We start from the raw sequence: 13839 nt of genomic DNA on the forward strand, positions 1-13839 counted from the left end.
TTATTTTAGTATGCGACAGCGGAAGCTCTTAATAATCACCTGAGAATAAACATGCTTTAAATGTCAACAAAAATGTTGGTGAGTTATAGGTTTAATTCTACATATATCAAATCATAATAATAATAATAGACCACAAGATTTCATTTTTCATAACAACCATCTCAAGCAGGCATTTCGCATCGTACTTAGAGATAAAAATCATTCATATGGTGAACACCTAGTAACCGACATTAACAAGATGCATATAGAATATCCCCAATCATTCCGGAACTACCTCGGACCTGATTAAAATCGAAGTACTAAAACATCCGGTACTTTGGATGGGGCTCGTTGGGCCCGATAGATCTATCTTTAGGATTCGCGTCAATTAGGGTGTACGTTCCCTAATTCTTAGGCTACCAAGCTAAAAGGGGTGATATCCAAATTCGATCATTCAACCATAGAAAGTAGTTTCACATACTTGTGTCTATTTTGTAAAGCATTTATAAAACTGCATGTATTCTCATCCCAAAAATATTTAGATTTTTAAAAGTGGGACTATAACTCACTTTCACCGATTAACAATTCGTCGGGAATAGACTTGGCCACAGGTTGATTCACGAACCTATAACAATATATACATATATCAAAATATGATCGGAACATATTCACAATATTTTCTTTATTACGTGTTGATGATTTTTAGTTGTCCAGTTAGCGGTCCGATGTTAGAAGTCCAATAGTCCGATAGTCCAACAGTATAAATATATATATAAATATGAATGCGTATATTGTGTTAGAATTCACTAACACTATAATATATTGTCTTAATATAGTAAGACACATAATATGTATATTGTCTGAAGCAATCCGCGACCCATTGTATACATGTCTCAGGCTCGATCACAACTCAAAGTATATATATTATGTTGGAATCCACTTCGACCCACAGCTAACTCGCAATTACTGCCAATGGTGTCTTATAGTTCGTTCCAATAATATATATAGAAGAAGTCAAAATGATATGTCAAAACGCTGTATACGGATCCACGGTGATCAAGTCATATATATATATGGTGCCTTACGATCTTTATTAAGACTATAATATATTGTCGAAGAACTTAATCACGACTATTATAAATTGTACATCCATAAGTTTGGGAACAAGATATGTATAAATACATGTAGGATACAAGGTAAGTTAGCTAGGATAAGGTTAGCTTCCATTTTTATTAATCAAAACCGTGGCTAAAAACAAGCAAAAATATCCAATTTTGTTTTACCCATAATTTCTTCGTTACAAATCCGTTTTGAGTGATTCAACTTGCCATAGTTTTGTATCAAACCATTATTTATTAATCTAAACAGAAAAACAATATGTTTATAGTCGAAAATACAGCTTAGGTGTCAAATACAAGCAGATAGTCATATCCGTCGTAAGAACGACATCTTGATGACTCTTTTGAAAAACATACTTCCAATTTGAGTTTAACCATGGATTTTGGATATATTTCATATCCATATAAAATAAGATTTTTCACCAAAGGAAATCTTTTAATTTAAAGTTCAATATAGATTTTTAAAATCAAACCCAAAACAGCCCCCGATGATCTATGACGGCGTATGTTCAGTTTTAAGGTGTTCTTCGTGTTTACAAGTTTTATATCCTTATGTTAGCTTGACATACTGTCATAATACATGTGTTGAAGTATTTTAAAAGTCAAGTTAGAAGGGTTAAATTTATTTGCGAACAAGTTTAGAATTAACTAAACTATGTTCTAGTAATTACAAGTTATAATCTTCGAATAAGGTAGCTTTATATAAATAAACTGAATGATGTTATGAACATCATTACTACCTCAAATATAGTAGGTAAACCTACTGTAAGTGACAAGAAATGATCTAGCTTCAAAGGATCCTTGGATGGCTTGAAAGTTCTTGAAGTAGAATCATGACACGAAAACAAGTTCAAGTAAGATTTCTACTCGAATTAAGATATTTAAAGTTATGGAAATCGAATCAAAGCTTGAATATGAATATTACCTTGAATTAGAAAGATAACCTACTGTAATAAACAAGGATTTCTTGAGGTTGGATGATCACATGAAATGGATTAGCAAGATTGGAAGTGAACTAGTAAATTTGGAAGTGTTTTTGAAGTGTTCTTGAAGTGTTCTTCCTATGATGATTAAAGCTTGATTCTTGAAGTAATTTTTGATGAAGATGATGATTAATTACTGGAAAAATACGTTCATAAGTGTGTGGGGGTGTTGAGAGAGAATTAGAAAGAAAATTGGAAGTGAAAATGGAGTAGGTGGTGAGTGGTGAGTGGGGTTAAAAGGAGTTCTTGTTTGACTAGCTCATGGTAGAAGTTAAATTTGATTTTGTCATGCATGACATAATCAAGAGAGGAATCCCATGCTAGTTCCTATTGGTATATACATTTTAACTGAGTCGTTAAGTCATCGTTAGTCGTTACATGTTTTGATTTGTTTTGAAGTCCTTAAATTAACGATCTCATTTAATCTTGTTAATCCATTGTTTGTTATATCAAATGAGATGTTAAATTATTATATTATCATGTTAACATGATATATGAATATATCTTAATATGATATATATACATTAAAATATCGTTACAGCGATAATCGTTACGTATATGTCTCGTTTCGAAATTCTTAAGTTAGTAGTCTTGTTTTTACTTATGTAGTTCATTGTTGACACACTTAATGATATATTTACTTATCATTTTATCATGTTAAACATATATATTTATTCATATATGTATCATCATGTCATATACCACTTATAGCGTTCGTGAATCATCGGTCAAACTGGGTGATCAGACATTTTCATAAATTCCGTTTTCAATTAACCAAGTCTTAAAAAGTTTGATTGCTTAACATGTTGGAAACATTTAATCATGCAAATATAGTTTTCATGTATATATATAATCATAAAAGAGTTCGGAAAAGTTCGGGTCACTACATTACCTACCCGTTAAATAAATTTCGTCCCGAAATTTTAAGCGATTGAAGGTGTTGGCTCATCTTCTGGAAATAAGTGCGGGTATTTCTTCTTCATCTGACTTTCACGTTCCCAGGTAAACTCGGGTCCTCTACGAGCATTCCATCGAACCTTAACGATTTTAAATGTATTTTGCTTGAGTCTTTTAACCTCACTATCCATTATTTCGACGGGTTCTTCAATGAATTGAAGTTTTTCGTTGATTTTGATTTCGTCTAACGGAATAGTGAGATCTTCTTTAGCAAAACATTTCTTCAAATTCGAGACGTGGAAAGTGTTATGTACAGCAGCTAGTTGTTGAGGTAACTCGAGTCGATAAGCTACTGGTCCGACACGATCAATAATTTTGAATGGTCCAATGTACCTTGGATTTAGTTTCCCCCGTTTACCAAATCGAACAACGCCTTTCCAAGGTGCAACTTTAAGCATGACCATCTCTCCAATTTCAAATTCTATATCTTTTCTTTTAAGGTCCGCGTAACTCTTTTGTCGACTTTGGGCGGTTTTCAATCATTGCTGAATTTGAATGATTTTCTCGGTAGTTTCTTGAATAATCTCTAGACCCGTAATTTGTCTATCCCCCACTTCATTCCAACAAATCGGAGACCTGCACTTTCTACCATAAAGTGCCTCAAATGGCGCCATCTCTATACTCGAATGGTAACTGTTGTTGTAGGAAAATTCTGCTAACGGTAGATGTCGATCCCAACCGTTTCCAAAATCAATAACACATGCTCGTAGCATGTCTTCCAAGGTCTGTATCGTCCTTTCGCTTTGCCCATCAGTTTGTGGATGATAGGCGGTGCTCATGTCTAGACGAGTCCCTAACGCTTGTTGCAATGTTTGCCAGAACCTTGAAACAAATCTGCCATCTCTATCAGAGATAATAGAGACAGGTATTCCATGTCTGGAAACAACTTCTTTTAAGTATAATCGCGCCAGCTTCTCCATTTTATCATCTTCTCTCATTGGCAGGAAATGTGCTGATTTGGTGAGACGATCGACTATTACCCAAATAGTATCATAACCACTTGCAGTCTTTGGCAATTTAGTAATGAAATCCATGGTAATGTTTTCCCATTTCCATTCTGGGATTTCTGGTTGTTGAAGTAGACCTGATGGTTTCTGATGTTCAGCTTTGACTTTAGAACACGTCAAACATTCTCCTACATATTTTGCAATATCGGCTTTCATACCCGGCCACCAGAAATGTTTCTTGAGATCCTTGTACATCTTTCCCGTTCCGGGATGTATTGAATATCTGGTTTTATGTGCCTCCTTAAGTACCATTTTTCTCACATCTCCAAACTTTGGTACCCAAATTCTTTCAGCCCTATATCGGGTTCCATCTTCCCGAATATTAAGATGTTTCTCCGATGCTTTGGGTATTTCACTTTTCAAATTCCCTTCCTTTACAACTCCCTGTTGCGCTTCTTTTATTTGAGTAGTAAGGTTAGTACGAATAATTATATTCATAGCTTTTACCCGTATAGGTTCTCTGTCCTTTCTACTCAAAGCGTCGGCTACCACATTCGCCTTCCCCGGGTGATATCGAAGCTCAAAATCGTAATCATTCAACAATTCAATCCACCTGCGTTGTCTCATATTCAGTTGCTTCTGATTAAATATGTGTTGGAGACTTTTGTGGTCGGTATATATAATACTTTGGACCCCATATAAGTAATGCCTCCAAGTCTTTAATGCAAAAACAACTGCGCCTAATTCCAAATCATGAGTCGTATAATTTTGCTCGTGAATCTTCAATTGTCTAGACGCGTAAGCAATTACCTTCGTTCGTTGCATCAATACACAACCAAGACCTTGCTTCGAAGCGTCACAATAAACTACAAAATCATCATTCCCTTCTGGCAATGACAATATAGGTGCCGTAGTTAGCTTTTTCTTCAACAATTGAAATGCTTTCTCTTGTTCATCCTTCCATTCAAATTTCTTCCCTTTATGCGTTAATGCAGTCAAGGGTTTTGCTATCTTGGAAAAATCTTGGATGAATCTTCTGTAGTAACCAGCCAATCCTAAAAATTGGCGTATATGCTTTGGGGTTTTCGGGGTTTCCCACTTTTCAACAGTTTCAATCTTTGCCGGATCCACCTTAATACCTTCTTTGTTCACTATGTGACCGAGGAATTGAACTTCTTCCAACCAAAATGCACACTTTGAAAACTTAGCGTACAATTCTTCCTTCCTCAATACTTCTAACACTTTTCTCAAATGTTCTTCGTGCTCTTGATCATTCTTTGAGTAAATAAGTATGTCATCGATGAAAACAATGACAAACTTGTCAAGGTATGGTCCACACACTCGGTTCATGAGATCCATGAACACAGCTGGTGCATTAGTTAAACCAAACGGCATGACCATAAACTCGTAATGACCGTAACGTGTTCTGAAAGCAGTCTTCGGAATGTCGTCTTCCTTCACCCGCATTTGATGATACCCGGAACGTAAATCAATCTTCGAATAAACCGACGAGCCTTGTAGTTGATCAAATAAGTCGTCGATTCTCGGTAATGGATAACGGTTCTTGATGGTGAGTTTGTTCAACTCTCTGTAGTCAATACATAATCTGAAAGAACCATCCTTCTTCTTGACAAATAACACCGGTGCTCCCCATGGTGATGTGCTTGGTCGAATGAAACCACGCTCCAAAAGTTCTTGTAATTGACTTTGGAGTTCCTTCATTTCGCTGGGTGCGAGTCTGTATGGAGCACGAGCTATTGGTGCAGCTCCTGGTACAAGATCTATTTGAAATTCAACGGATCGATGTGGAGGTAGTCCCGGTAATTCTTTCGGAAATACGTCGGGAAATTCTTTTGCGATGGGAACATCATTGATGTTCTTTTCTTCGGTTTGCACCTTCTCGACATGTGCTAAAATGGCATAGCAACCTTTTCTTATTAGTTTTTGCGCCTTCAGGTTACTAATAAGATTTAACTTCGCGTTGCTCTTTTCTCCGTACACCATTAAAGGTTTTCCTTTTTCTCGTACAATGCGAATCGCATTTTCGTAACACACGACCTCTGCTCTCTCCTTTTTCATCCAATCCATGCCAATTATCACATCAAAACTCCCTAACACTACTGGTATCAAATTTATCTTAAATACTTCTCCAACCAGTTTAATTTCACGATCTCGACATATCTTATCTGCTGACATTAAGTTACCGTTTGCTAGTTCGAGTAAAAATTTATTATTCATAGACGTCAATGGACCGTTTAATTTAGCACAAAAATCTCTACTCATATAGCTCTTATCCGCACCCGAATCAAATAAAACATAAGCAGGTTTATCGTCAATAAGAAACGTACCCGTAACAAGCTCCGGGTCTTCCTGTGCTTCTGCTCCGTTGATGTTGAAGACTCTTCCACGATTTTGCCCATTAGTATTCCCTTGGTTTGGGCAACCTCTGATCATGTGGCCCGGTTTTCCACATTTAAAACAAACAACGTTGGCATTATTTGATCCAACACTATTTGTCCCATTAGTCTTGTTAAACTTCGGTCCGTAGACCTCACACTTTACTGCGCCATGACCAGTCCTTTTACACTTGGTGCAAAATTTCTGGCAGAACCCTAAGTGATTCTCTTCACATCTTGGACATTTATTGTTCTGATTGTTGTTGCCATTGTGGTTATTGAGGTTGTTGTTAGGATTTTTATTGTTGTTGAAACGGTTGTTGTTGGAATGATTTTTTGTTGCGGTTGTTGCGAAAAATGGTGCGTTTGTTGCTGTAATTTTGGGGTTGGTTGTTGACACGATAGTTATTGTTGTTGTTATATTCGTAACCCCTGTCACTGGTTTCTTCCCACTTTCTCTTGAGTGGTTTCGTGTTGACCTCTTCGGTCGCTTGATTATTCATTCTCCCTTGGATCTGGTTTATGAGCTTGTGAGCCATTCGACTTGCCTTTTGTATGGAGGCAGGGTCGTTTGAACTTACATCTTCCTGGATCCTTTCCGGTAACCCTTTCACAAACGCGTCGATCTTCTCTTCTTCATCTTCGAACGCTCTTGGACACAATAGGCACAATTCTGTGAATCTCCGTTCATATGTGGTAATGTCGAAACCTTGCGTTTGCAACCCTTTAAGCTCCGCCTTAAGTTTATTGACCTCGTTCCTGGGACGGTATTTCTCGTTTACTAAGTGCTTGAATGCAGACCATGGTAGTGAGTAAGCAGCATCTTGTCCCACCTGCTCGAGGTAGGTGTTCCACCATGTCAACGCTGCACCTGTGAAGGTATGCGTAGCGTATTTCACTTTGTCATCTTCAGCACACTTGCTGATAGCAAATACCGATTCGACCTTTTCAGTCCATCATTTTAATCCGATTGGACCCTCGGTTCCATCGAATTCCAGCGGTTTGCAGGCAGTGAACTCTTTGTAGGAACATCCGACACGAGTTCGTGTGGCATTTGTTCCATTACTAGTTTCAGAGTTATTGTTGTTATTATGCATCGTGGCTTGCACTGCGGCTATGTTCGCAGCAAGAAAGGTACGGAAATCTTCTTCGGTCATATTCAAGTTCTGGCGAGTCGTTGGTGCCATTTCCTTCAAAAATAGCCAAAATAATTTAGTTAATCATATAGAATATTAGAAGTAGTCAATAATATTTCGTAGCTTAATATGAACTTATTTATAAAAGCCTTTTCTTCATATTAGCGTTTTATAATTTTTAATTCGGGTAGTACCTACCCGTTAAGTTCATATTTAGTAGCTAACGCAAAAATTAACTACTACTTGTCAAAATAATATTCTATCATGAAAAACTTAATTCATTAATATTTCACATTTAAACTTTTGATACATTATTATACAATCATACCATAGTGCTATTTTACATATGACATAAAATATAGCACACACTAGCTTTTATACAAGGTAGTTGCGAAGATAACTCTAGCTAATGCGCAAGGCGTTCCGCAAAAGCAATAAAGATACGTAATTCATACGTCCAGAAACAAGTCATGCATTCTGGTTTAACTAAGACTATTTCCCATCCTAAGTCTTGTGGAACGTAACCGTTGTGACCTTTATCAAGACAACATGTTGTAGTGTCGTCAAAAGGACGAGGGTTACGTAAAGTCCAACAGTTTTGTAACAACCTAAAAACCTTGTTTCTCACCCTAACTATCGAATCCGTCACTTCTGGAAATGTTTTATTCAACAATTGTAATCTGATGTTCTTTTTCTCACTTTGGTGAGAAGCGAACATCACTAACCCGTACGTATAACATGCTTCTTTATGTTGCATGTTAGAAGCTCTTTCTAAGGCTTGAAGTCCTATATTCGGATACGTTGAGTCAAAATAGGTTCTTAACCCGTAGCGTAAAATAACATTTGGGTTCCCGGCATTATATGCGTTAAAGTAAACACGGCGTAACTTATGGACTCCCCAATGTGATATCCCCCATCTTTCAAACGAAAGCCTTTTATAAACCAAGGCATTTTTGGAACGTTCTTCGAATGTATTACAAACTGATTTCACCGAAAATAGTTGTGCCGAGGAATCCTGACCGACTCTAGACAGGATTTCATCAATCATGTCTCCGGGTAAGTCTTCTAAAATATTGGGTTGTCTAACCATTTTGTGTTTTTATACTGTAAGATAGACAAGAGTTAGATTCATAAAAGATACATATATATATCACATAATATTTACATGTTAAATATATAGTTTCCAACAAAATGTGTTAAGCAATCATTTTTCAAGTAAACACGGTCGAAGTCCAGACTCACTAATACATCCTAACAAACTCGGTTAGACACACACTAATGCAAATTTCTGGTTCTCTAAGACCAACGCTCGGATACCAACTGAAATATCCCGTTCTTATTGATTAAAAACGTTCCATATTAATTGATTTCGTTGCGAGGTTTTGACCTCTATATGAGACGTTTTTCAAAGACTGCATTCATTTTTAAAACAAACCATATCCTTTACTTCATCAATAAAGGCTTAAAAAGCTTTACGTAGATTATCAAATAATGATAATCTAAAATATCTCGTTTACACACGACCATATCATAATGGTTTACAATACAAATATATTACATCGAAATAAGTTTCTTGAATGCAGTTTTTACACAATATCATACAACATGGACTCCAAATCTTGTCCTTATTTTAGTATGCGACAGCGGAAGCTCTTAATAATCACCTGAGAATAAACATGCTTTAAATGTCAACAAAAATGTTGGTGAGTTATAGGTTTAATTCTACATATATCAAATCATAATAATAATAGACCACAAGATTTCATTTTTCATAACAACCATCTCAAGCAGGCATTTCGCATCGTACTTAGAGATAAAAATCATTCATATGGTGAACACCTAGTAACCGACATTAACAAGATGCATATAGAATATCCCCAATCATTCCGGAACTACCTCGGACCTGATTAAAATCGAAGTACTAAAACATCCGGTACTTTGGATGGGGCTCGTTGGGCCCGATAGATCTATCTTTAGGATTCGCGTCAATTAGGGTGTACGTTCCCTAATTCTTAGGCTACCAAGCTAAAAGGGGTGATATCCAAATTCGATCATTCAACCATAGAAAGTAGTTTCACATACTTGTGTCTATTTTGTAAAGCATTTATAAAACTGCATGTATTCTCATCCCAAAAATATTTAGATTTTTAAAAGTGGGACTATAACTCACTTTCACCGATTAACAATTCGTCGGGAATAGACTTGGCCACAGGTTGATTCACGAACATATAACAATATATACATATATCAAAATATGATCGGAACATATTCACAATATTTTCTTTATTACGTGTTGATGATTTTTAGTTGTCCAGTTAGCGGTCCGATGTTAGAAGTCCAATAGTCCGATAGTCCAACAGTATAAATATATATATAAATATGAATGCGTATATTGTGTTAGAATTCACTAACACTATAATATATTGTCTTAATATAGTAAGACACATAATATGTATATTGTCTGAAGCAATCCGCGACCCATTGTATACATGTCTCAGGCTCGATCACAACTCAAAGTATATATATTATGTTGGAATCCACTTCGACCCACAGCTAACTCGCAATTACTGCCAATGGTGTCTTATAGTTCGTTCCAATAATATATATAGAAGAAGTCAAAATGATATGTCAAAACGCTGTATACGGATCCACGGTGATCAAGTCATATATATATATGGTGCCTTACGATCTTTATTAAGACTATAATATATTGTCGAAGAACTTAATCACGACTATTATAAATTGTACATCCATAAGTTTGGGAACAAGACATGTATAAATACATGTAGGATACAAGGTAAGTTAGCTAGGATAAGGTTAGCTTCCATTTTTATTAATCAAAACCGTGGCTAAAAACAAGCAAAAATATCCAATTTTGTTTTACCCATAATTTCTTCGTTACAAATCCGTTTTGAGTGATTCAACTTGCCATAGTTTTGTATCAAACCATTATTTATTAATCTAAACAGAAAAACAATATGTTTATAGTCGAAAATACAGCTTAGGTGTCAAATACAAGCAGATAGTCATATCCGTCGTAAGAACGACATCTTGATGACTCTTTTGAAAAACATACTTCCAATTTGAGTTTAACCATGGATTTTGGATATATTTCATATCCATATAAAATAAGATTTTTCACCAAAGGAAATCTTTTAATTCAAAGTTCAATATAGATTTTTAAAATCAAACCCAAAACAGCCCCCGATGATCTATGACGGCGTATGTTCAGTTTTAAGGTGTTCTTCGTGTTTACAAGTTTTATATCCTTATGTTAGCTTGACATACTGTCATAATACATGTGTTGAAGTATTTTAAAAGTCAAGTTAGAAGGGTTAAATTTATTTGCGAACAAGTTTAGAATTAACTAAACTATGTTCTAGTAATTACAAGTTATAATCTTCGAATAAGGTAGCTTTATATAAATAAACTGAATGATGTTATGAACATCATTACTACCTCAAATATAGTAGGTAAACCTACTGTAAGTGACAAGAAATGATCTAGCTTCAAAGGATCCTTGGATGGCTTGAAAGTTCTTGAAGTAGAATCATGACACGAAAACAAGTTCAAGTAAGATTTCTACTCGAATTAAGATATTTAAAGTTATGGAAATCGAATCAAAGCTTGAATATGAATATTACCTTGAATTAGAAAGATAACCTACTGTAATAAACAAGGATTTCTTGAGGTTGGATGATCACATGAAATGGATTAGCAAGATTGGAAGTGAACTAGTAAATTTGGAAGTGTTTTTGAAGTGTTCTTGAAGTGTTCTTCCTATGATGATTAAAGCTTGATTCTTGAAGTAATTTTTGATGAAGATGATGATTAATTACTGGAAAAATACGTTCATAAGTGTGTGGGGGTGTTGAGAGAGAATTAGAAAGAAAATTGGAAGTGAAAATGGAGTAGGTGGTGAGTGGTGAGTGGGGTTAAAAGGAGTTCTTGTTTGACTAGCTCATGGTAGAAGTTAAATTTGATTTTGTCATGCATGACATAATCAAGAGAGGAATCCCATGCTAGTTCCTATTGGTATATACATTTTAACTGAGTCGTTAAGTCATCGTTAGTCGTTACATGTTTTGATTTGTTTTGAAGTCCTTAAATTAACGATCTCATTTAATCTTGTTAATCCATTGTTTGTTATATCAAATGAGATGTTAAATTATTATATTATCATGTTAACATGATATATGAATATATCTTAATATGATATATATACATTAAAATATCGTTACAGCGATAATCATTACGTATATGTCTCGTTTCGAAATTCTTAAGTTAGTAGTCTTGTTTTTACTTATGTAGTTCATTGTTGACACACTTAATGATATATTTACTTATCATTTTATCATGTTAAACATATATATTTATTCATATATGTATCATCATGTCATATACCACTTATAGCGTTCGTGAATCATCGGTCAAACTGGGTGATCAGACATTTTCATAAATTCCGTTTTCAATTAACCAAGTCTTAAAAAGTTTGATTGCTTAACATGTTGGAAACATTTAATCATGCAAATATAGTTTTCATGTATATATATAATCATAAAAGAGTTCGGAAAAGTTCGGGTCACTACACTTTCGGGGTGTGACGAGGACACAACTCACGCATCTCCTACGGTATCCTTTCATACTTTAATCGGCACACGCGCATATTGTGCATCTCTTGGTTTAACTTTGACGGTCGTTTCAGTTGGCATCATAATCATAGCCTCTTAGGTGTGACGAGCACTAACCCCATCCATCTTTTTTTTACGGCCAAAGAATCATTATATTAAAACAAAACAGCGCTCCTTAGCAAGACGCTAAAGGAGATTACAACGGAATAGATAACCATAAGTTCCAATTATAAACTAAATGACCTCTATTTTTAATCCAACAGAAGGAAAATAATCTAATTACATCAAACAGACTACTAATATGAAAAACAGATCCATTGAAGACAACACCATTCCGATATCGCCAAATAGCCCAAAGAAGCGTGCACACAACCGCCACGATCTGCTTCTTACTAGAAGGAGATAATCGAATACCCTCTAACCAAGCAACAAATGTGTCCCACGAGTAAAAGGAAGGCATGTCACAATTCAACCATACATGAACCTTGCGCCACACCTCCGAAGAAACCAAGCACTCAAGGAAAATATGGTCCTTTGACTCAACGCCATTTTTACAAATAGGACAGACGATCGAATTTAGCGGTATACCTCTTGCAGAAAGGTTCCAACGAAGAGGAGGAGCATCAAGCCTTAAACGCCATAAAAAGATGTTGACTTTCCTTGGTATAAACTTGAACCAAGTCGCCTAGATCGGTATACTAGGAAGACATACACTATCAATACGCATGCGAGCATTCTTAACAGTGTATATCCCATCTTTGCTTAAGGACCACATCCATTTGTCCAATCTATTCGATAGGTGAATGCTACTCACCTCTTTACGCAACTCAGACAACAATTGCTCGTTACGGCTACCCATTCTCTCCCTAGACCATGTCCACTTCCACTCTTCATTGACCCACTTATCAGCAACCATATCATCTTTATGAGTATCCAAGTGAAAAAGACGATTGAAACGAAAAGAAAAAGGGTAGTTACCACACCGTGAATCATGCCAAAAACGAACGCTACGTCCATTACCGATATCCATTTGAAACAAATTACTAGGAAGTAACCCATCCTCCTTGGCTTTATTACACGTAGACACAATGTTACTCCAAGTACTAGATCCATTACCTGAAACCTTATCAAACACGTTTCCATGAATAGCATGAAAAATCGAAATCCAAAGATCATCCGGATTAGAAAGATACCACCATTTCTATTTATGAACAAGCGCAATGTTAAACGCTTTTAAACTACCCACATTAAGGCCTCCATGTTCGAGCGGAGCTAGAACTTTGTCCCATTTAACCCAATTCATCTTACTAACGGATTGACTACCACCCCAAAAGAACCTCGCCCTGATCGATTCTAATTTCTTGAGAACCACTTCCGGACATTTAAACAAACTCATGAAATATATACCGAGGCTACCCATAACCGATTTCATTAAAGTCAACATTCCTGCAGATGAAATTAAACAAACCTTCCATGAAGCTAATCTAGTACAAAATTTTTCAACCAAAGGATCCCAACTCGATACTAATTTCATATTTCACCCGATAGATATACCAAGATAATTAGTAGAAAAAGTCTCCACCCTAGTACCCATAGCATTTGCGAAGGCCGCCACTTTGGAATCATCTACCCCAATGCCGTACAAATGAGGCTTAGTGACATTAATTCTTAAACCCGATACCAAGAAAAAGA

This window comes from Rutidosis leptorrhynchoides, chromosome 11 (genome assembly GCF_046630445.1).
Source record: "Rutidosis leptorrhynchoides isolate AG116_Rl617_1_P2 chromosome 11, CSIRO_AGI_Rlap_v1, whole genome shotgun sequence".
NCBI lineage: Eukaryota > Viridiplantae > Streptophyta > Magnoliopsida > Asterales > Asteraceae > Rutidosis > Rutidosis leptorrhynchoides.